Genomic DNA, 23,802 nt, shown 5'->3' with positions numbered 1-23,802 from the left:
ATCTGGGATCATCCCACTGATTTCCCAGGGGGACAGGTTGATAGGCAACAGATATGGGCCACTTTACTGGACATTCTGGACATATCTGTACAGTTGTGGGGTATGATTCTGTATGCAGACTACTACTACCACTTGCAGGATTTGAACTGTGGCTGTGTGTGCTAAAAACAACAACAGTTCACATATCATTGCATGTGCTATTCAGTTTTTGTTTTTCGCATTTTCCCTGTTTACTGTCTATGTGTCTCTCAGTTGTACTAAATGGCCTCTGGGGATTACACCTGTCATATACAGACATTCCTACACATTCAGTTTTGCACAGTGTGGGTAACAGAGTGCTTACTACAACAGTACTATTACATGATTGCAAATCTTCATTACCATATGATACCAGAATATATGCATTTAGTCCAGCAGTTACACCTGTTTTATCAGGGTATTACAATTTTATTGACATACAAACAATATGAGACCCTTCCTGCCATATTCTCTAGTTGTGCAGTACTTGCCTTGAACAATACAGGTTTTATACAGGCAATTAATTTAATACTACTTTTATTTTTATTTCCTATGACAGTAAATGTGTGAGTATTACTGACCTGCCTTTCATCTCAATCTCACCAGGCGACCAATGTGGGCCTCCTGGTTCACGGCCCACTCCACTGCAGCTATGGGGAACAGAAGAGGAATATTTAGCCATACCTATCCATGATATACCTGAGCTGGCAATTATTACACACATACTTGGTGATACTTACACACGGCTGGAACATCCCCTAACTCTCTAGCCTCTTGGAGGCACTCCTCCAAGAGGTCCCCCTTATGCCACTTCAGGTTGGCATAGTGGTGCCAGACCTGCTCACCAGTTTGGGGTATGCCAGTGGCACTGGTGAGGTCATGGATGAGACTGTCCCAGGCCTCTGCCTTATATTGGGAGCCCTGGTACTGGCCCTGCAGCAGTCTCTGATCGTGGTCTTTGATAAGGAGTCCTGCCATGACCTTGGATTCCTGGATGCATTAGCACTGCACCTGAAAGCACACATCTTCTCCCCTTACTGCCATAGTGCCTGCAAGGGGAAGCTACAACCAGTTATGAGATGTATTCCCACCTCTTGGGTTTAAGTAGGGTCAATTTCACGCACTTTTCTGTGATTGGCCGGTTTTGAAAAGGCTAAGCTATGGCAAACCTGCTTAACTAAGGTTGGCATTGTTTAAAGGGGTATAACACTGGGCACATTGAGTTAGCTGGCCTACACATTGCTTACACCTCCTAAGCTGGCCTGTGAAATGCTTAGCTTTGCTTACATTAGACTTTGCATTATTATTTCTTTTTGGCATTGATTTCTTATTCATTACATCTTATATATCTGCCTGGTATTCATGATTAATGTGTGCGTACACTCTATGGGGTCCTTGTGTTTAATTGGGGACTTTAACACTCTATTGAATTTACACCTCACTTCTGGGCTTACTGCTGTACTCCAGTTCACATATTTATGTTATGTAGTGGGTTAAAGAACATATGACTGTATACTGATTCCTTTCTCAGGTTCAGTTGTGTTTTACTATGGTGAGGACTTGTTTGCTGATACCTCATTTATTTATTTATTTATTTTACATTTGTTAACTGGGAAAGTCTGACTGGACACATATTAATTTTCAGCGGAGGCCCCGGCAGAAAAGCTCCAATAGCATGTCATAAAGAAATTACACAAGAATATCATACAGAGATATAGGTTCCATAGAAACATAAGTTATGAATAGATTAACAATTCCTTTAGTAAAGTCAGCATACAGCATTCTAGTAGAAGGGTTTATACAGAATATAAAATATAAACACATAAGAAAATAATTTTTTTCTTCTTTTTAAATTATGAGTACTCTCAATATTTTGTTACAGAAATAACCAGTGATTATTAAGCTTTACAGTGAAAGGAATTAGAGGACCTTTAGTAGAATCCTTGAACATGGTATTGGTGCAAATTAACCTGGGGAGAAGCATGAACAAAGGAAATTGCTTGAGAAGTATGTTCTCAGGAGTTGCTTAAATTGAACAGTGGAGGTAGTGGAGGTTATTTGGCTAGGTAGTGAGTTCCAGATTTTGGCAATAGTGCAGGCAAAGAGAGATTTTCCAGAATTATTTTTGTGTCTGATAATGCTTATTAGGTTCAGAGAACTAGATTGTAAGGCTCTGGTAGGGATGTGATGGTTAATTATATTTTGAAGTGCAGGGGGGGTTTCTGGAAGGTAGAAGAGATTATGCACTATTGTGAGTTGATTAAGCAGAAGTAGTTGAGGTAGCTTGAGCCAATTGAGTTGGTAAAGGGCGAGACGGTGGGATTTGTATTAGGTTTCAGTTGCGAACTTGGCTATTTTGTTATAACAAGATTCCATTTTGTTCAGATCACTCTCTGGTGGAGATTAGTAAGGATGGGAGAGGCATAGAGAAGGCTGGATAAGAGATGAGTTCTTGCAATAGTAGCTTTGATTTGTTTAGTTATAAAGTGTTTGTTCCTATAGAGAAATCCTAGTTTTTTTATTAACTTTCTTAATGGTTTGTGCTATATGAATGTCAAATGTGAGGTTATTGCCAGTTTCTACACCTAACAGTTTAGTATGTGCAGTTGGAGTGATTTGAATGTTATCTTTGGAGTGAATGGTGAAAGGATTGTTGAGGGGGGGGGGGTGACCTGGGACAAAAATAATTAATTTAGTTTTTTTGGGGTTAAGAATAAGTTTGATGTTTGTGAACCATGTTTCAGCTAGAGTAAAAGTGTTTTGGGTGAGGATTTGAAGTTCCTTTAAGGTGGCACTTAATAAGGGTGGTGTCATCTGCATATTGTACTACTGATGCTGTGAGTGAGGAGGAATTGATTTGGTTGGTGAATAGTGAGAACAACAGTGGGTCAAGGATGGATCCTTGAGGGACACCTATGGATACTGATAGCAGGGGGTATAGCTGGTCATGCCATAGGACTGCCTGCTGTTGACTAGATAAGTAGCTAGTAAACCATGATATAGTGGAGGGACTGAGGCTTAGGGTAGATAAAGTTTGGAGAAGAATGTTATGGTCTACCATGTCAAAGGCTTTAGATAAGTCTAAGAAAATGGAAGATACAAATAGTCCCTTGTTTCTATTGTGGTTAACTATATCTGTAAATGATAGTAGTGCTGTGGTGGTGCTGTGGGATGGTCTAAAGCCATGCTGGGTTTTGGAGATTAAGTTGTTTTAAAAGAGGTACTGAAGTAGTTGGGAATGTACAACTCTATCTAATATCTTGGATAAAGTTGAGAGTATTGCAGTTGAGTGGTAGATGGTGAGTTCTAAGGAGTTGCCCCCTTAGTGCAGTGGAATAATGTGTGATGTTTTTCACAGGGTGGGGACTTTGAATTCTGCAAGTGAACTGTTTATGAGGATGGACACGAGATAGGCTATGGCGTCTGCTGCTATCTGAAGGAATTTGGCTGGTAGGGAGTCAGCAGCTAGTGTGGTTGGTTTGAGCTTCTTAAGGAGCTTTGAAATAATTTTAGTAGGTACAGGGTGTAGGGAAAAGTTGGTGGTATTGTTTTGAGTAGTAGGATGGGTTTTGCTAGCACCTGGTATAGGGCTCCTATTGATATTGAGGGCATTGGTAAGGGTTTGGACTGTTTCAGTAAAGAACTTGTTAAATTGTGTGGGAATATTGTCACGGTTGTTTGGGAGTACTGGGGTTGGGGTGGTGACTATACCTGGGTGGATTAAGCCATTTATTGTAGCCCAAAATTTCTTAGAGTTGTTAGCATATTTTTCCTGCATGTTTTTGTAGTAGTTACTTTTGTCTAGTTTGATTTATTGTTTGGCTTTGTTTCAAAGTTCTTGGTAGGTTTGCCTCAGATTACTGTTTTTGTTTTGTTTTTATATTGACTCCAGGCCTGATCCCTCTCTTTCATTGTAGTCTTAGTATCTTTAGTTAGCCATGGAGCATAGTTAGCTTTTAGTCTTATAGTTCTGGAGGGGGCATGACAGTTTAGGATTTGCAGGAAAGTGGAGTTAAAGTACTGTACGGCATCATCCAGAAATAGTAGTTTTAGGGGTCTCCAATTACAGCTTTGTAGTGAATTGATAGTCAGTTATTTTAAAGATCTTTTTGTTACGTATTACTCTGAGGCTGGGTTGGCTTATGTAATGGGGTCTGTTCCAAATTAGGTAGGTTGGTTGATGATAGGTAGACAACCAAACTCCCATGCTAGAATGGGGTCAGATAACAGAATCCAGTCTAAGATGGATTTGTGTTTTGAGGTTTTGTCTGTTCTGGTTGGGGTGGATATAATTTGGGTAAATCTATGGAGGTTAATGTGGGTAGATGGAGTGAGGCTAGAGCAGTTCAGGTGGAATGTAGCCACCTGCAATAATGATATGTTTGTTTGAGTTTAGTTTTAATTTGGCAAGGATTAGTTCAAGATCTTTGATTTTTTGGGTGTTATAATAAATTTGTTCAATGGTGAGATGATTTTGGAATAATATCACTATGCCACCTCCCTTTTTCTCTGCTCTATCTCTGCGTATTATGTTATAGCCAGGGGCTGTAATCTCATTATTATGGTGTTGTGGTTTAAGCCATGTTTCAGTTAGCACTGCTATTTCTGGTTTATATATAGCTAGAAGGGCATGAAGGTCCTGGGTTTTGTAAGTATACTTCTTGCATTTATGTTAATAAAGAGGAGAGAGGAGGTAGGTCTATAGTATAGGGGGTTTGGCTGATTAGAGTCTTTGTAGGGTGTTGTAGCGGGACCTGGATTAGGGTGAATGTCACCACAGTGAATGAGTTTGTGGAGTAGGTGAAGATACAGTTTAGTTAGTTTGTGTAGTAATTTAGTATGTTTTAATGAGGAGTGAGGGTTAGTTCTGACTGTTTGTAGTGGTTGTAAGAGACTGATCTAGAGGAGGTGAGGTCTAGTGGTGTGAAAGGGAAGTTACAAATTTTCAGGGGAGTGGATATAGGCTTGGTTTGCCATTGGGGGGTACTGATATGTAGTGGAGTGTGGTAAGAGGAGAAGTAGGAGAGCAAGAGAAAGGTGATGATAGTACATAGGTAGAGTAGTGCTTTTATTAAGTGGGACTGTCGTTTATAGTTCCTCATGTTTGGTGAAGAGTGCTTAAGGGTAGTATCTTAAAGTAAGTGGGTTTGATATACTAATAATGAGTGATAGTAAGGGTGTGGTGAAGGGAGTTGGGTTGTGATATGTGTGGTGTGAAACTCTAATTGGGTGGGAGGGAGCTGATAGAGGGTGTGGTGTCTAACTATAAATGTAATTGATATGGGGTGTGTGGGAATGGGGGTAGGGTAGGGGAGCAGAGTGAGCATAGCTGTTAAACCAAATAAACTGTTTCTAAAAGATAAGGCAATAATCAGGCTAATTCAAGTATTTAACATACAGCATAATGCTGATAAAATAAATATAGAAGCTAGTGTATGCTTGCATTTACTGTTTCAAAAAGATAAGGCAATGCAGACACAATTTACAGCAGTGACATAGTTATTTAAAACCTCTATGATGTACAGTTACACTCGTGGTTTCCGCTTGCCTGTGGGTTAATTCACGAAGCAGAGTTAACTCTAAAAACATTCTATAGTTCCTTAAACATGAATTTACTTCAGCAGATACTATTGCATGTATAGAAATAAAAAATTAACAGTACAAATTCCTTACCACTAACACACTAGCAAGCACAGCAGTGGCAGCATCTATGGGGAGGCTAGGGCAGTTTGAAAATGGCGCCTCGCCAACAGGGTTCCATAAGTAATCTTCCTTGGAAAGAAGGATGTAAGAGGGAGGAGACAGGAGAGATGGACTTCCTTGGAATGAAGGATGTAAGGGGGAGAGGACAGGAGAGATGGACAGAAGGTACAGGAGTGTTGCAGATGGAATGGGAAGGGATTAGGACCTAGAGCCAGTAGTCCAAGACACTAGAGAGTTTGGGTGACTATCAGTGTTATGTGAAAGAGAGCCTATTACTGCAATATGTATCCTATATGGGTGGAAGGTAGTTATGTGGCAGTTAAGTAACCTTAGACTAAATTCAAACAAAATAGTCAGTATATCAGAGATGTGTTGTGTAATTCAGGGAGCTGGAGTGTGGGCAGGATGGGTAGGAAGAGGCAAAGGTGCAGTCTAGATTATAGAGGGAAAGGAGTGCAGTATAACTAAGAAGGTAACAGATATATCGGGGGTGATGCCTGCCGTTAATCTGTAATGCAGCATTTGACCACACTAAAGTCAGTCAGCTGTCCTTAAGGGAGTACACTATGTAAAGTACACTAAACCAAGAAAGTTAACATACATTCACTACTTTCAGGCTATGGTTCTCTCAAACTTCTTTGCTGGGTCCACAGTATTTTCTGGGCAATTCTTCTTAACTGATGTAGGTATTTGATGGGATGGGGAATTCTTAAATAATGGTTACGAATGGTCACTAACACGCTAGCAAGCACAGCAGTGGCAGCATCTATGGGGAGGCTAAGACAGCTGCTGCCTGCTCGTAAGGTGAATGCTCTGCCTACTCATTCTTCTGTACTTCTGTGATGGCTTGGTGGTTAACTACTGTGGCTATGGTGTATAGGGTCCTGGGCTCGAGACTTACATGACTGTTTATTTTGTTGATGGGCAGAACAAGGGCCACTGGATACAGAGTGATTAAGGCACTTTTGAGCATTTGTAAGTGGGTTTGCGCGTATTTGCACAACAGTAAGCACTGCTAACCTGCCGTCACATCTGCTTACAGAGAGTTAGCTTTAGAACTGCTTAACCAGTGTAGGCATTACCACCACACAAACGGACTTAAGCTCGCTTACTAGTGCTTAAATATGCTTACTACTGCTTATTGGTGCTTAAACCTGCTTACTAGTGCCTTATTCATTATGACACTGTCACCTCACATGTGCATCTACTGCAGTACTCCAGTTCATAAATATATGTTATTTAGTGGTTTTTGCAACATAAATATTAGTCATAACGTGCTTTGCCATGGAAAATGGAATGTGCTGCAGTGGGACTCGAACCGCGAATGCCTGCTTGTAAGGTGAATGCTCTGCCCACTACACCATTGCTATGCTGCTTCATTTGCATATATCTTCCTTGTTATCCTCTTCAGCCATTTAAGCTACCTTAACTATAGCGATGGGAACACCCGTGCACCTGCGGTTAGTTATAATGGGATTTTTATAAAAAAAGGTAAAGGGTTTGTTCATTTAATTTATGTATACTGTTGCTGATGTACACAAGGGGGACTGTTGGTGGGGATATGCGGACATCTATGAGCTGTTTCCCTCATTTCTGACCCTTTTCTGCTGTTCTTCATTGCAGGAGGGATAAATTCTGAGAGCTTTGCTCTCAGACATGCCCCCTGCACTCTTACACACTCCGTGTAAGCCTAGGAGTTCAGGCAGTGAGCCTCATTACTATGCATGGCGCGCTGCCATCCTGCTCCTAAATGGCTGCCGCCATGCAGGACTAGCTAGTCCTGCATGGAGGAATAGTAAATCCGGGGGGTAACTATCCACATAGAATCCACTATAATAGAAATGTTGCTAGCTGTTTGCAAGTCAATATGAAGATAATATTTCCAAATTCATATTAATATTAACAGAATGAATTGACCTGAAAATTATTGAAATATGTTTGCTGAAAACTGAGATGCTACTGTTGAAACTATTATTAATAACATACCCTGCAACTTGCACAGTTTAAGAGATAAAGAGTGCTGTTTGGAATGTTAATTTAAAAAAATATGTCTAATTTTGGGTAACACATTAGTAAAGTAGACAGCATTGCTGCCTTATAGCTCTTTCTTTTCCAGATTGCCTTTGGGCTACAGTTCCTTCTGTGCTGAGTCTGCAGATCCTGCTTATGTCCCTGTGGGTTTCTACTGCATGCTTTGGTTTCCTCCCACATCCAAAACATGTGTTATGGTTACTTTGTGTTTCTCCACATTAACCATAGCTGCACAATTCATATGAAAATCAGAGAGAGAAAAAGTGTGTGCATCTGAGATGTCACCCAGTTCAGTACTAGTTCCTCTGTGTTGCACCTACTGAGGGCGAGGGAAACTCAGCTCTCATGAGACTGGATTAGGCAAGTACTCTGAGAATGAATAAATGTTTAAATTCTTTTCATGAAAGCAATTCAAATCCTTAAAAAAATAATATATATTTTTTAATACATATATGACATTTGCGTGACGTGCAGCAATGTGAAAACATGCTGTTATGGAAAAAAATTAAAATGTAAAAAGGTTTATACCACTGCTAAAGATGAAATCAGGAAATTAATATCACTGTATGCCCCATTTAAACAGAAAAGTCATTGTACTGGTGCAATTCTTTTTCTCAGCTGCATATGTTGTCTTCCACTCAAACTCCAGTCCCAAACATTCATGCCCTCTGAGATTAATTACATTTTTTCTTAATTTTCTAAGTAGATATGACCGGTATTGTGGGTGTCTAAGTGAAAAGCCTCATTACATCAGTTCTATTTACATTCAGCTCAGAAATGTAGCATTTGGCTCAGAAGAGGTTGCATTATTTCCTTAAGTAAGTTAATCTAAACAGCAAATGTCCAATTTTCCTGTTGTATCACAATTGATCTTTACATGTTTGACTTGAGTAGCCTGGCTACTTCAGCAGGTTAAAGACAGGGATTTCTGCAACAGCTATGGATGTCATTAAATGTTACTACATTAAGAATTGCATAAATATAGCAAAAAAAAAATCTGTATAGAAGCATATCTTTTTATACCTAAAGTCACGAGGACACGTCATATTTAAGTTTTTGATGCATTAATTTCTCTGAAGAAAACTGATAGCTGTCCTTTCATTTTAATATGAATGCTTTACAAATCTTGCAGTGTGTCAGTTTCTAATGACAATTCTTTTCTTAATTTAACCCTTCCTATAAAAAGTGTATCTGTGCACTGCTTTCAGATTCCATTACAAAGACTAGAACAGAGGAAATCTGTATCACTGCCTTAAATCATTTGTACCTATATTTGTATCTGGCACTAACAAATGGCATCATATTCTGTTCTTTAACAGAGTGACTTACAAATTAAGGATAGGATAATATAACAGATAAGATTGCTTGTCTATGATGCAATGAAAAGGATAGATTAACTATATATTTTTTTTTTAATCTTGATCATCTTCCGCAGTGGTGCAATGGTAGCGTTGTTGCCTCACAGCAAGAGGTTCTCCCATTCGATTCTTGGCTTGGGTTTGGGAGTGCCTTCTGTGTGTAGTCTGCATGTCCTCCTCGCAGTAGAGTGGGCATTCAAAAGACATGTGTTGAATGGGCATACCTTCGTTAAAGGTTGGTGTCGGGCTGACAACTCAACACCATAAAAAACAACTACCAATCATTAGCGGACCGGAATTCCACTGTGGCGACCCCTAACCAGGAAAAGCTGAAAGACAAACAACAGCATTCATAGTTTCATTCACCTTTTCTTGACAGTGAAATACACTGTATTAACAGTCATATTTAATGCTTTGAGTCAAGACAGGGAAAAAGATTATAACTATCCATATAGAATCCACTATAATATAAATGTTCCTAGCTGTTTGCTAGTCAATATGAAGATAATATTTCCAAATTCATATTAATATTAACAGAATGAAGTGACCTGAAAATTATTGAAATATGTTTGCTGAAAATTGAGATGATGCTGTTGAAACTGTTACTAATAACATACCCTGCAACTTGTACAGTTTAAGAGATAAAGAGTGCTGTTTGGAATGTTAATTTAAAATATATGTATAATTTTGGGTAACACATTAGTACGGTAGACAGCACTGCTGCCTTACAGCTCAATGTTTTACAGATTAGCTTTTGGCTAGAGTTCATTCTGTGCTGTGTATGCAGAGACTGCTTATGTCCCTGTGGGTTTCTATTGCGTGCTTTGGTTTCCTCCAACATCCGAAACGTGTTATGGTTACTTTGTGTTTCTCCACATTAACCATAGTTGTGCAATTCATATGAAAATCAGAGGGAGAGTATGTCACCCAGTTCAGGAGTAGTTCCTCTGCATTGCACCTATTGAGGGTGAGGGAAACTCAGCTCTCATGAAACTTGATTAGACAAGTACTCTGAGAATGAATAAATGTTTAAATTCTTTTCATATTAATGTAAATATCTCAAACACAAGCATCAAAAAAGAGTTACCTGTAGTCATTTGAACTTCCGTGTGGAAAGATGTTTGTGAAAATGTACAGAAAAATATAAACGTAGGGTGGAATTCAATAAAGTGTACACAGAGTGATTCTCTGTGTAGGCTTAGTGCTACAGCCCCAACACGCCCACCAAGCGATCCAATAAACAGGGTGGAGCGGCGTGCAGACATGGAAGCGTCCACAGAATGCAAATCATCTCATAAGCTCATGAAAATCATGCAAATGAGGTTGATTTGTGAGCCAATAAGCAGAAAGGCATCCATGTAGGTGGCATGTTGGTGTAAGGAATATATGCAGATAGAAACTGTGTACAGGACTGTAAATTTTAAACAGGGGCTGTAAAAGCCTAAAAAAGTGGCTATGGTACCATAGGCATGCAAATGGCCAAAACTATAACCAGTGAGTCCATAAAGTAATGCAAATCTTTAAAAAATAATATATATTTTGTTAAAACATATATGTCATTTGCATGGCATGCAGTGACACGCAAACATGCCATTATGGAAAAAAATTAAAAAGTGTAAAAAAGTGAAAAGTAGACATTTGCAAATGTATTGCATTATAGTGCCAGCATGCAAAGTATTACAATGGCAGGTGTCAGTGGTTGCTACGGATGAAGGCCCTGGAGTAGTGAAGTATCCAGGGTATACTCAATTAGCTGTATGTAAATGAGTTGGGGTTACGGAATAGCAAAAAAGGCTACAGTGTCCACAGATACAACCCATGGTAGGGCTAGAACCATGTAGGTAGTGATAGAACAGGTAGCTGACATCAAAAGGGGGTGTCTCACATTATGTTAAAGTAGATTGGAGCTCAACAGCGCCCGTTTGCTTTCAGCTAAGCACAGCTAAGCAGGGGTGTGTGTCCGATGCTGCTGAGCGTGTTTTAGCTAGTTTAAGAACAGCTGAGTGTGCCCATTGTTGGGGGACTGTCAAAACTGCTGAGCATTGTTTATACTCCGTGATGCAGTAATTAGCAGTGAAAGGATTTAAAAAAAATTAAAAAAAAAGGAAATAGCCTGGGAAAGTCAATCAGGTAGAAATGACTAATAAGCCCTGTTCAATGGACACTGGCCCATTCAACCCCCCCAGTAATATACCTATCAGGTGGAATGCAGCATAATGAGTCAATCACACAAGCTGCAACTATAGCACATCACTATAAAGTATGCATACACCCTACAATATGATTTTCCCACATACTCTGCAGCATTGGAGTACACACTTGGGAATTTTAAGTGACAAAATGCTAGGGCCTGCTGCTGCTCTGCTACATCTGTATGTGCTTGAGGCTGAGGTCAGTGAAGATGATGATGCTGACAATAGGCCCACACTGAGAAGAGAGTTCAGGCCCAGGGTAACCTTCCAGGGGCTATATGAGCTGGAGATTGTAGAGCGCTACAGGGTGGACAGAGGTGTACTACAAGAACTCACCGAGCTCTTCTGACATCAACACAGAGCCAGAGCAAACAGTGTGGAACCCATGCCAGTAGAAACAAAGGTATGTGTAGCCCTTAGAATATTAGCTACAGATACATTTCAAAGACCAACTGGGAACATAATGTGGATCTCACAGGCATCTGCATCCAGGGTACTCCAACAGTTCCTGGATGCCATGCAAGCACATGCCAGTAAGCACATTTATTTATTCCACACCCTGAGATGAGGGTCAGCAATATGCATCTCTTCCACTGTGTAGCACACTACCATGAAGTAGTGGGGGCCATAGACTGCACTCGTGTGCACATCAAAGCACCACCCGGTAAAGAGGGTAGGGTCTACATCAACCACAAGGGGCATCACTCAACTGCCAGGTCATGTGCAATGCCCTGGGTATTATCCCTCAACCAGTGCCAAGGTCCCCACAGCCACAGAGGGACTCAGAGGAGGAACCCCCTGAGCCTATCCTTGTAAGCAGATGTAGGCATGCCCAGTATGCTCTGGCCTTGGCAAAGAGGGAATGCATAGCACATACACTGACAATCTAGGGTTCTAGGGGCTGACACCTCACTCTGACTCACATGCATAGTAAAAAAGATACCAGACACTCCACACAACCTGTACCTTACCATGTATTGGTTATGTACTGCATGCATCAGACTGAGACAGCCCTGAAGCACTGTTATCTCAACTGCTGCAGGCACAAGGTAAGTCACTCTTCTTTACAACAAATGCATGGGGTAGTAGACTGTGATAGCATATGTCTGGACCTGCCGCATGTATTCAAGGGAATAGAGTGGGGTAATGAGATAACTGCAGACAACTGACAGTTGTGTGGGACAACAGGAACTCTCTGTCCAATACTGGCCGGCCCATAATATGCAGTAGGCCCCAAGCCACCAAAAACCACTGCACTATGAAAGGGAATGACATACAGTGGGATCACAGGACAGATGCCTGTCTGTGAATGCTAGAGTCACCTACCCCCAACATATCCGTGTTCCCATACAACTGCAGTCACAGTATGTTTGCAAGGAGACCACACAATCCCTGGGCTGTCCCAATCAACCTGGTGACATGCACCATTTTCCTAATATGCAGGGGTCAAATTGCTATGCTTGTCTGTGGTTGATAGTGTCAGGAAGTAAACTGCACTGTCTGGTGGCTGTTGTGGCTTTGTGGGGACATATATTACCATGGTTGATGGGGTACATGGTTCGAGACTGGCTGCACTTACTGTTTTGCATGTGAACTACACCTATTGTAGGAGTTCTACTGACTATCTATATGTCAGTATTTGTTACTGCAAGAACACTAGATAAAAACAGAGACAATGGAGGGACCAGGGACCACAGATATGGACAGTACACAGCCCTGAGTAACCTAAACAGTGTCTTGTAGAAAATCATGTTGTAACAAGTCAGTGTAGCACCAGCATATAAAGATCGTCGGATAACTGTGCCAGTACTTACAGAAGTCAGTAGGCACCAGCCATACCTCACAAATATACAGAGTTTAGCAGAATGTCCACATTTATGGCTCATATATCTGTTCTGTTTGTCTTAACATTGCAGTTTTCTGGCAAACTATTGGCAAATCAATAAAGGGTGCTGTGAGAAACTAATGACAGACAGTTGAGATGCAGACTTCATAACCACTGGAAAATGAATGCTAATACAAAAACCATTCCACCAACTGTCTAAGTTTGTAAGTGTAATATTAAAATGTTGTCCCCATGTTTGGGCCTAATCCCACTGTTATATATGGCCCTGTCCAGATTAACCTGTTAACCCCCCAGTGGCAACCCCTTAGAGAAAGTAATCTGGACAAAGTCATACAGGAAAGTGGGACAAAGGCCAAAAATATGGACAATTTTTAAATATTGCTCTTATAAACATAGTAAGTTGATAGAATAACAGGTTGTGTATAAGCATGGATTTTCTGAAGGGTATGAAGTCTGGCATTCAAATATCTGTCATTATTGTCTGCCATCAGTCTTTAATGATTTGCCACTAAGTTGCCAGAAACCACAATGTTATGAAAAATGGACCCAAAATATGTGACAAACATCTGGACATTCTACACAAATCTGTTCAGGTGAGAGGTATGGCCACCACCTGTCCCACCTTGCAGGTTACAGTCCATGTCTGTCCATGTGTGACCTGTGAAAACAACTCAAACTATACAGAGGTCCCAAGAGTGTAGGACAACAAACATTTCCTAAAGTTGTCTAATAGTTGCATAAAGCAGTTATTTTACATCAGAAACACCTTAATGTTATGAGCTGTGAACTGTACATGGCAAAATGTACAGTTCACCATCTCCGGCCACAAACACAGGAACTGGTTCTGCCAGGAGTGGCACTGGCACCACCATACCCAGGGCCAGATGTGGTACTACTTGCTGATGGTGACTGGTGTCTGCTGGGTCTGTGTCCCTCATGGAACCACCCAGGACCAAGCGCCCATGGACTGCCACATTGTGGTGTGGACAGCACCCTCCCTTTGGTAGTGCTGGTGGTACTGCCACTATGGGAGTGTTACTGTGCATGGCCATGTGGGATCTCAGCTGATGTTGTTGCTGACCTATGTCCATGTGTCTGACACCCTACTCCCACCACATTTTCAAGCACAGATATTGCATGGTTAAGGACTGACAATGTCTCACCCAGCCACCTATCCACTATATCAGCAAAATGATGTAAGGTATCACCAATGCAATAGATGGAGTCATGTATGCCAGGCAGTGTTGCATCCATGACCCTGAATATCTGTCTGGTGTAGTGTTCACAATGTGCCTGTGCCTCCATGACCGACCACAACATGCGCCCGGTAACATGTGCTGTGACACCTCTGACAGGTGCTGGAATGGCAGCAGTCCTCCTTTGAGCACCCCTGTCAGACTGCCTGTGTGCAACCTCAACATCTCTCTGGCTATGGCTAGTGTCTACAGTCACAGATGCCATAGTTGCCACACTTTCCTGTTGGATGCCACCACCCTCTGTCTGTCCAATATCTGTGGCTGCTGTGGACTGGGTATGTGTGGGCATACTGACTGTGTGCAGGGACATTGGGGGATGATCTGTGCAGTCACAGACACTTGGTTAAAAGCTGCAGAGAATACCCCAGCCTTACATGGTCAACCATCCTATCATACAGTCAGACACTAAAGTGTGGGCAGTAATACCATGGGACATGGGGTTTCACTATATATGAGACACATACACACTTCCAGGCTGTACAGGCAGTAAGATGCACAGGGGGCACTGCATGGGCAGGTCACCATTGCCAAAACACCTATTCAAATCATAGCAAGCTACCAGCCCCCACATGTGACCAAGTAGCCCATTCTGCCTATATGGACCTGATCAACTGTATCAGGATTTGCGTCTGTATCCTGATCTGGGGTTATTTAAATTATCCAGACATACATTGGCAGACATACCCATGCCAGCACACAAATGGCCAGAGATCCATCAACAGTGGAAATACAAACACCTTGGTGCAGTTAGGTGCTACCACCACATGAGGTGAAGGTCTGTTGGAGTTATGATTAGACAAAAATGGCTAAACACTGCAGCATCCCTACAGTGTCATCCTCCATGGCAAAGCAACCTTCATGGGGTCACATTTGCAGTCACCATCTCCCACAATACCCATCTGGCTAGGGTCAGACATGCATACAACTCCAAAGTGGAATACAGCCTCCTGGCGGGTGGTATACACAGCTTCACAGCCACTGACCCTTCTGTAGGAACTGACACCAATATCCATAAATACACAAAAGTGCTAAACTTGCATTTGTATATATGCATGGAGGCAGGTAAACCCAACAGGACTACATCATCCTATGTAAGGATACAATAACCTGTGTGGTGGACATCTGCAATCAATAGTGTCTATAACAGGGATGACATACTGCTGTCCGAGAAAAAGTAGTACCAGGTGCCCATTTTGGAGCAATGTCTCCTTAGCTTGAACAAGCAAATGAGATTGCTACTGGAAACCTGCTAAGCAATCCCCAAGCTGACATTGTCGACATCCACTACAGGCAATCATCTCCCCTTCTGCACATATGTCTGCAACATCAGAGGAAGCACTTGCATCTGATCGGTTGTGGTGGTCAAGGGCACCAGATATATCAGTATGTAGGTATAGCACAGTTGATGCCTGACAGTCATTGTAGGCTTCACCCCCTGTTCCCCCATCAGTACATCAGGATGTCCCCAGTACCTGCCCACTTCTTCTATATGTAGGGAACAGGTCACCACTGCCATCTGAAAGTCATAGTATACAGCTACCATGGGAGCCTGTCACATCACAGGATGCATTCTACATGATCTTGCAACACCATATAACACTGTATTCAAACAATGGCTGACTACCACCTTTCTCCCAACCAAGAGAAGGACAACCAGTGTCACTCCTTTACACTAAGATAGGGCATCCACCAATCTGGCATATTATACACCCATCAGCCTAACTAGGCTGATCTGCAAGGCCAAGGCACAGTTTATAGTGAACCTCATTAGCAAGAACATTGGTGTTGTCAAGGCAAGGATCATGTCTGCTATAACTGTCTGACCTCTTTTAGACAGTCACCAAAACCATGGATGGGGAGGTGACAGTGCACACTGCCTACCTTTCCTAGACTTTGACAGTATTTCCCACTTGGCCATAATAGATATATGCTCCCACCTAGGCATCAGTCTATATGTTACCAGATGGGTAGCACACTGGTGCACTGACAGGGCCCTCCTAGTCCACAAAGGGGAATACCCCAAAATGGTAAATCCATAACTAGTGATGTAACCTGGTGTTCTGTGTTTGGGCCTCTGTTATGTATGATGTACTCTTCTGAGATGCAGGACACAGCCATTGGGCTATGGCCAACCATGTTTGCAAATTACTACATGCTGGGTGCTGTCACCAGATTCCCTAGTGATGAGGACATCTGCCAAGAGGGTATCATGCAGACACATGACTGGTGCTAGACACGTGCTCAAGCTGGATACCATGACATGCAGCATCATCCCCTTTGGGGAGAGTGACGTCCACACATATTATCACAGTACTAACAACATCCTAAGCATGCAACCAGTCAAGAAGGTTATGTGCACACAGGTTGATGGCAACATAACATTTTCCCACCATGTTGCTTCTGTTATAAGAAAAACCTTCTACATGGCCCACCTCATACATACTGGTATGTCATTCAGGGACATGGGGGTCACAACATCCCTGTATTCCCACCTAATAAGGAACATTATTGCTTATAATGCTCCTGTCATCATGTACCTTGCAAAGCACATGCAGCAGCTGTGAAGATCACAGATGTCCCCCATCAGGGAATAGCAGGGCCCAGCACATCTACCATACACAGATTAGCCCATCCCTCTACCCATTTTCATACAGACTGCTCAGAGGTGACCTTTGTTTGGCATACAAGGTGATCACGGACTCCACCTTTATGAGACTGCTGCACAACTGCAAGTCAAGCTCCACTCTACTAACCTGCACAAACACCTTCAACCTGGTGTGACATCAATAGAACTTGTTGGCAGGTTAGATGTGTGCCCCACACAATCACCCAGCTGTAGAATGGACACCCTGCCCACATCAGCCAGGGTAGCTATTTACACCTTTTTAAATGAGACCTGGCTAACTGGATGGTTAACAGGACATAATCACTTGGGATACCACCTGTGTCCCTGTTGGACTAGGGCATCAGGTGCTGACTTGCAAATACATGGGATAAATTCTGGGTTAGGTTTAAGAGGGCCTCAGGGCCAGTGGTGTAGTAACCTCATATGATCCTAGGCATACCAGTTCTGGCACATGTTCTGTCACAGACTGTGTTGTTATGTGTCCACACCCATCACTGCCATCTACTGTGTTGTGTCCCCTATGGGCAACATCGAAGTAACATGTCAAGCAGCCACCATCCGACAAATAGGTGAGTGTTGCTACAAGTGTATGGGCACATCCCAGCAACATCTGTGCTACACAATTACAGACAGCGCTGCAAATGTGGTGTAGGTTATCCTCTTTGTAGGTGTCCAATATCCGCCATACACAGATGCATACAAAAGGTGTACATTTCCTTGATATATGTGGCCCTCCGTCAGACAAATTTGGATGTCTGGAAAACAGTTGGACAATACATAATGGTTGCTCACAGACTGTGGGTAATCAGGCTGTCACACACCAGACCTCTTGGAAAACAGTTATGGTACATTAATATCTGGTACTGCATTCCTTCCCTTACATTGTATGTCTAATATGTACACTCTGCTTTTTTTAATTTATCCAAGTCTTTTGGATTTCTAATACCATGATGGGAATGGACCCCATTCCGAAGTCAAAGTACGATTAAAGTTCATGAAATTAGTATTGTTTCACTCTTTGATGTCAGCCAAAAGTGCTCTTCGCAGCACCCACAATGTGCACAGTACTGACTCCTTCAGCAATTCGTACATGGTTACATGAATTGGTTGTTGCTGTTGTGTCTTTTGGCTTTTCCCAGTTAGGGGTCGCCACAGCGGAATTCCGGTCAGCTAATGATTGGCAGTAGATTTTTACATGCCGAGTTGCCAGCCCTGACGCACAACCTTCAACGAAGGTACGCTCATTCACGCATGTCTCCACGCAGAAGATGCTCTAGCTGAGAATCAAACCAGACAGCGTCTTACTGTGAGTCAACAACTCTACCGCAGCACCACCACCACAGTGTCGGTTACATGAATTGGTAATATTTCTAAATACAATTGTAAATTCTTTTTTATAAGACCTGTTGCTCCTACTACTATTGGAACTGTCTGGGTATCTTTCTTCCACATGGGTCTCGTTTCTGTCTGTGGATCCAAGTATTTATGACTTTGTGTCTCTCCGTACGTAAGACACTATAGTCACTGGGTGTGGCAATTTCAATGATCAATGCTACTTTTGTCTTCTTTTCTTGGACCACTATATCCAGTTTTCTAGCATCTATCTTTTGAACTTTGCGGAGTCTGCATGTCCTCCGTGTGGTCGCGTGGATTTCCTCCAGGTGCTCTGGTTTCCTCCCACATCCCAAAGACATGCTGTAGGTGGATTGGACACTCTAAATTGGCCCTAGGTATGAGTGCACGCATGTGTGTGCCTTCTGTGGAAGGTTGGGCACTGGGCTGGCAACTCAACACTGTAAAACTCCACTGCTAATCATGAGCAGACAAGGTGATCCGTTGTGGAGACCCCTAACCAGGAAACGCCGAAAGAAGAAGTCAAGTTTGAGCCTTCTCAAACCCAGTGATTCTGCACAGCCAGTCCAAGAAAAGTAAATAAATGGCCTGATTAAGAGCTTTGCTGTAGCTGTTAAATAGCAGAAACTAGAAGTAAAGGTACACCACTGTAAACTATCAATAAGGCAAACTGCAGAGTAGGAGCAGTACAACTGCACTGATGTATCACTGTCTGCTCAAGGATGTTTAAACATGAAAGCAGCTCACACTGGGTTATACTTTGCGTTCTAGCTTACACACAAGTGTACCTTACAGCTACATTTAATATTCTGCATTATTATATAATAGATTACAGTAGTCCAGGCACATGTGCAGAAAAGCAGGCGAAAAGCTGGGGAAGAAGATTTGGGACAGACAGGAAGAAGGCAAGAGGAAATGGGGGCATCCAACAACAAGGCAGATGGATTCTGTGAGAAAAGATCTGCAACAGTAATCATTGTAAACTTGTGACAGTGTGTGCTTATAAACGGTGAAATCCAGAAAATTAAAACCTTATGGTAATCATGAAGGGTAGTAAATTTCAAGAAGTCAGTCAATTGTGCAGTGTGTATAAAGGAATTCTTAAGAGCTTCCACTGACCCTTCACACACAATAAAAATATCAACAACACATCTCAGATAACATTTGATCAAGCACCAGAACTCTGAGTTATAAACTGTTTCACTCTTTCACTTTGCTAATGCCATATTAGCTAGGCTAAGGACGATAGCTGCTTATATTGCAATTCCACATTTCTGTTTGTAAATACTGCCATTAAAACCAAAAGAAATATTGCTCATACCAAATGAAGTACGTTAAAAATTAAGGTAATCTCACCTGAGAGGGCTAAGGTTTTCTTCACCATAGAATCTCTCCTAGCCTCTATACAGTACATGTGGGGCAGCACAGTGTAAAGTGCCAATACAGCAATCATCACCAAAATCAAATTGGCAAAGACAGAAACTGATTTAATTTTCCTCAGAAAATTGAGTGTCTAACACAAAAAGGTTAGTCCTGCTAACCAAAGGTTTAATATGATATTCCAAAAAAAATGATGCTGGTTCAGTGAAGCCACCTTCTCCTGATACCACTGGGGTGTGTGGAGGGTCCTGAAGATTCTTGTGAGGCCTGTCTCAGTACTGGTAAGAAATATAACAGTAAGGCGGCTGGAAACTGTAATAATGAAAAGACTGTTTTCAGAGCCAATGCTCCAAGTGTCAAGTTTTTATGTAGGGAAACTATTTTTAAGTTTAAAAGGAAGATAGCCCAAAACATGTCTGAAATTAGATAAAGTCTAAGCAGAAATCCTCTTGTAAAGTACTGCATTGAATCCCCAGGCCGTTCCTTTTTCACATTTCCACTTGAAGGGAACTGTAATGCCATTCTTGAAATGAAGGAGATAGAGTGGAAAATTCACCTTATCACCTACAACCCATCTGGACATAATTCTGATTGTTCAGTTAAATGCAGTCTTCAGCTTAGAAAACTAGAACACAAATTATTTTATTTATGGTTTTGATATGACAAGTTTGCTTTTTCTTTACTTTTTTGGACATTTTTATGCCTGTATTTTTGATGGTTTCTGCTTGTTTAATGTTCTACTACAACATATACACATGCATAGTAATTTGCATTTTTCCACACAGTTTATTGGATTTTTTTTTCAATTTTTAGTGCACGACTGGTTTTTATGGATACTCACTTTTAGCAGTGATCTCATAATGCCCTAAAGTGCTTGTCTTTCTTGTTTTTTTATTGCAGTTATGGTTACAGTTTTTATTTTGATTTTGATTGCATTTTATCTGTGATGTTTCTTTATATTGCATCGTTTCCAATGCTACTACAGTAGGTGCTGTTTTCTTGATTCACATGCCTATTGTTACACATGTACACACACACACACACACACACACACACACACACACACACACACACACACACACACACACACACACACACACATGCACACTCACACTCTCTCTCTTTCTCTCCTTCACTTCAGCTATCTGATGTTTATGTTGTTTCTTTTTAGTTTTTTTAGCTTTTCACTCCTTTTGGAAGGACCAGTGACATACCGCTCAAATTCTTAGTACAAAAAATCTGGATAAAGCCTAAAATACTGAGGGACAAAGGCCCAAAAATAGGGATGGATTTTAAATATTGCTGTTATAAACTTCATTCGAAAGTTGGTAGAATAACAGGTTTTATATTATAATGCATTTTTTGAATGATATGTAGTCTGAAACTCAAATGTGTCATTATTTGGTGACTTCAGTAGTCAATGATTTGCCAAAGAACACAAATTTCACGAGGAAAAAATCTGGACATTCTGTGAAAATCTGGACAGTTGAGATGTATGATCCAGAACTTTCCAGTCTTTTTTCTATTTGAATACAGTGGAGTATTTATGACCTTGTGTTTTCAGCTGCTTAGTTGGCTGTTTGGTTTCCAGAGGGGTTTTGCTGCTTGACTTTTAGAAGGATCTTATTGTCACCTTGATGCTAAATAGCCTTTAATGAAGGAGTTTTGTGATAACTTGTTCCGGTCTAGAGACAGGCTAGGAGTTAATTATTAGATCTGCTCTTCAGTTTATTTGGACTTTGTTTTCTTACTACTCTTTCTGATTTCTTATTTTAGTTCAGATTGTAAAAAATGGCTTGTAATACATCAAGCTAGCTTTTAGGTGTAGGCATGAGGTTGTCAATCAGGATTTATGATCCAGTTTATTACTGTTGTTTAACATTGTAAGGTTTAAGTATTTTTTTTTCTTTTTCATTTTTCGCAAATAACAAGAAACTGGAGTCAGTCCTCTACCTTAACACTGGAGACAGCTATTTTCTCGTATCTCTTTTGTGTGTTTTGTACTTGTTTGATCTGTGACTCACTTTTTGTGATACACAGGGTTCCTGGATATGAGGCAGATTTACCAGAGCCATTGGTGATTTTTGTCATTTAATTTGCCCTATGATTAGAAGGTTGAGTCTTCATTTTAAAGCCAACTGGCTTGGTTCTAGAGACTATAGGCTGACAATATCTTTGTTTATATGTTCAACATCCACTCCATTAATTTTCAAATCATGCTGGTAGGACTAACTATTCTGTATTTGCCAGGATCAGTAGTATGTCTACCCTTGTGGAAGGGGGTGAACAGAGCTGTTTACCACACCTGTGGCACAAATCCTATTTCATGACTGAAGCTGAACAGATTTAGGAACAAGCTGGACAGATTGTGCTTCATACTAAAAAGAAAACAGCAAAGCACACTGTCTGGATGCACAGAACTAGAGTACTTGACTTTTGCATATTTTTTCCTTTTTCTATATAGTTTTCTTATACTAGAGTTCCAACATAGGGGGTTATACCAGATCAAAGCACTGCCTTTGTGGTAGATGGCAATTCATGTCTCTATGCATGCATTAAGGTGTGACTAGAAACTATCCATAAATGCTGTGGTATTTTCTACTGACACTTCAAAGAGAGGGAGATTCTTATTGCATCAGGGTATACCTGTCAACTTCAGAACAAAGACAAAAATAATGAGGGGGCAAAGGTCCACGATGAAGGACAATTCTTAAATATTATTCTAATTCAATCAGAAAGTTAATAAAACCCCAGGAATTGCATCATCATGCATTATCTGAAATACGAATATGAACTTTTAATGCCTGCCATTATTGATTGACTGTACTCCTCAATTATATATTAGAAAAGCAAACAATGTATGACGAAGAATGCAAAATCAGGGATAATTCAGAGGTACATATCAAGTTATCATCAGTTAACTATTGTAGATTTCCTTTTGAAAAATCTTTAAAGACTTTAGGGTTTGTGGGCAAGTTGAGTTTGGTAAATACTACTGAACAGTGGGCAGATCTGACCAGTAATGGAGTATCCATAGGTGTAGACCATAACTGGGGCTATATTTATGAGAACTAGATCCAGTATTTTGGACCTCTATTTAAGGAGTGTATCTGACCTTTCAGAGTTCACTTTGATGAAATCTAGGACATATAGTGCATTATATTTGTAGTAGTAGTGCAAGAGACCAAATGTATGGAGAGAAAGCTGAAGTCTCCTAAAAGAACAGTGACAGAGTCAATGGAGACAGACTCTAGTTTAAGTATGCCTAATGAGATTTGTATGATGTACAAGAATGTGAAGGACCTCAAAGACATTGTCCTGCTGTATAAGGCTTAAAATGATGGCATTTATAGGAATATTGACATACTGATATGAATATTGACATTGGGGTTGGGAGGGTGGCTTAATGGTTAAGGTGTTTGCCTTACAAACACAAGGTGCAGGGTTTGAGTCTCACAAGGGATAATTGGCTAGGCTTACAATGGCTCACAAGGGCAGTTAGCCTAGTACTAACCTATGAAACCTATGAAAAACTATGCCCTGTATCACTGTCATTCCCAGGATTGAGTCTGAACATGTGGTAGGTATTGAACCCTAGAAGGAAGTCTGTATTATCACAGCACCAGAACCATGTTTCACTGGCAGTTAATATTCTCTAAGGTCAGAATGGTTTGTATGTCATACAGTTTCTTATTTGGGCATCATGCATTGAGCATCACTATGTTTATATGGCAACATTGCCTAAAATGACACAATGAGGTAAAGAAAGTTTTGGCCAACATACAAAAAATAATGGAGAAGACAGACATCAATGATAAATCCCGTAAGACTGTCCATTCTGTCCTTCCAGGCTGACACACTCAGAACTCTCCTCCCCAAAAATGCAAAACTAATAACTAAGCCAACTTTTAAAATCAATTATCCTTTGTTGATAATCAGTTTCAGAAACGGTAGGATTCTGATCAGAACAAGCTTCATGCCAGCCTTGGAAACACAGCTACAGAACCACATCATGTTTCTCTTCATATACTCCAAGGAT

The 23,802-nt window shown here is 41.1% G+C and overlaps 1 protein-coding gene across 1 annotated transcript in view; it reads right to left on the bottom strand.

The window, feature by feature from the left end:
• Window positions 1-23,802, bottom strand: part of ITSN1 (intersectin 1) — a 2,682,533-nt gene that overhangs the window by 996,789 nt on the left and 1,661,942 nt on the right. The window lies entirely within an intron of this gene.

This window comes from Protopterus annectens, chromosome 5.part1 (genome assembly GCF_019279795.1).
Source record: "Protopterus annectens isolate FY-2018-M chromosome 5.part1, PAN1.0, whole genome shotgun sequence".
Classification (NCBI taxonomy): domain Eukaryota; kingdom Metazoa; phylum Chordata; order Ceratodontiformes; family Protopteridae; genus Protopterus; species Protopterus annectens.
This window is presented reverse-complemented; position numbering and strand designations above follow the sequence as displayed.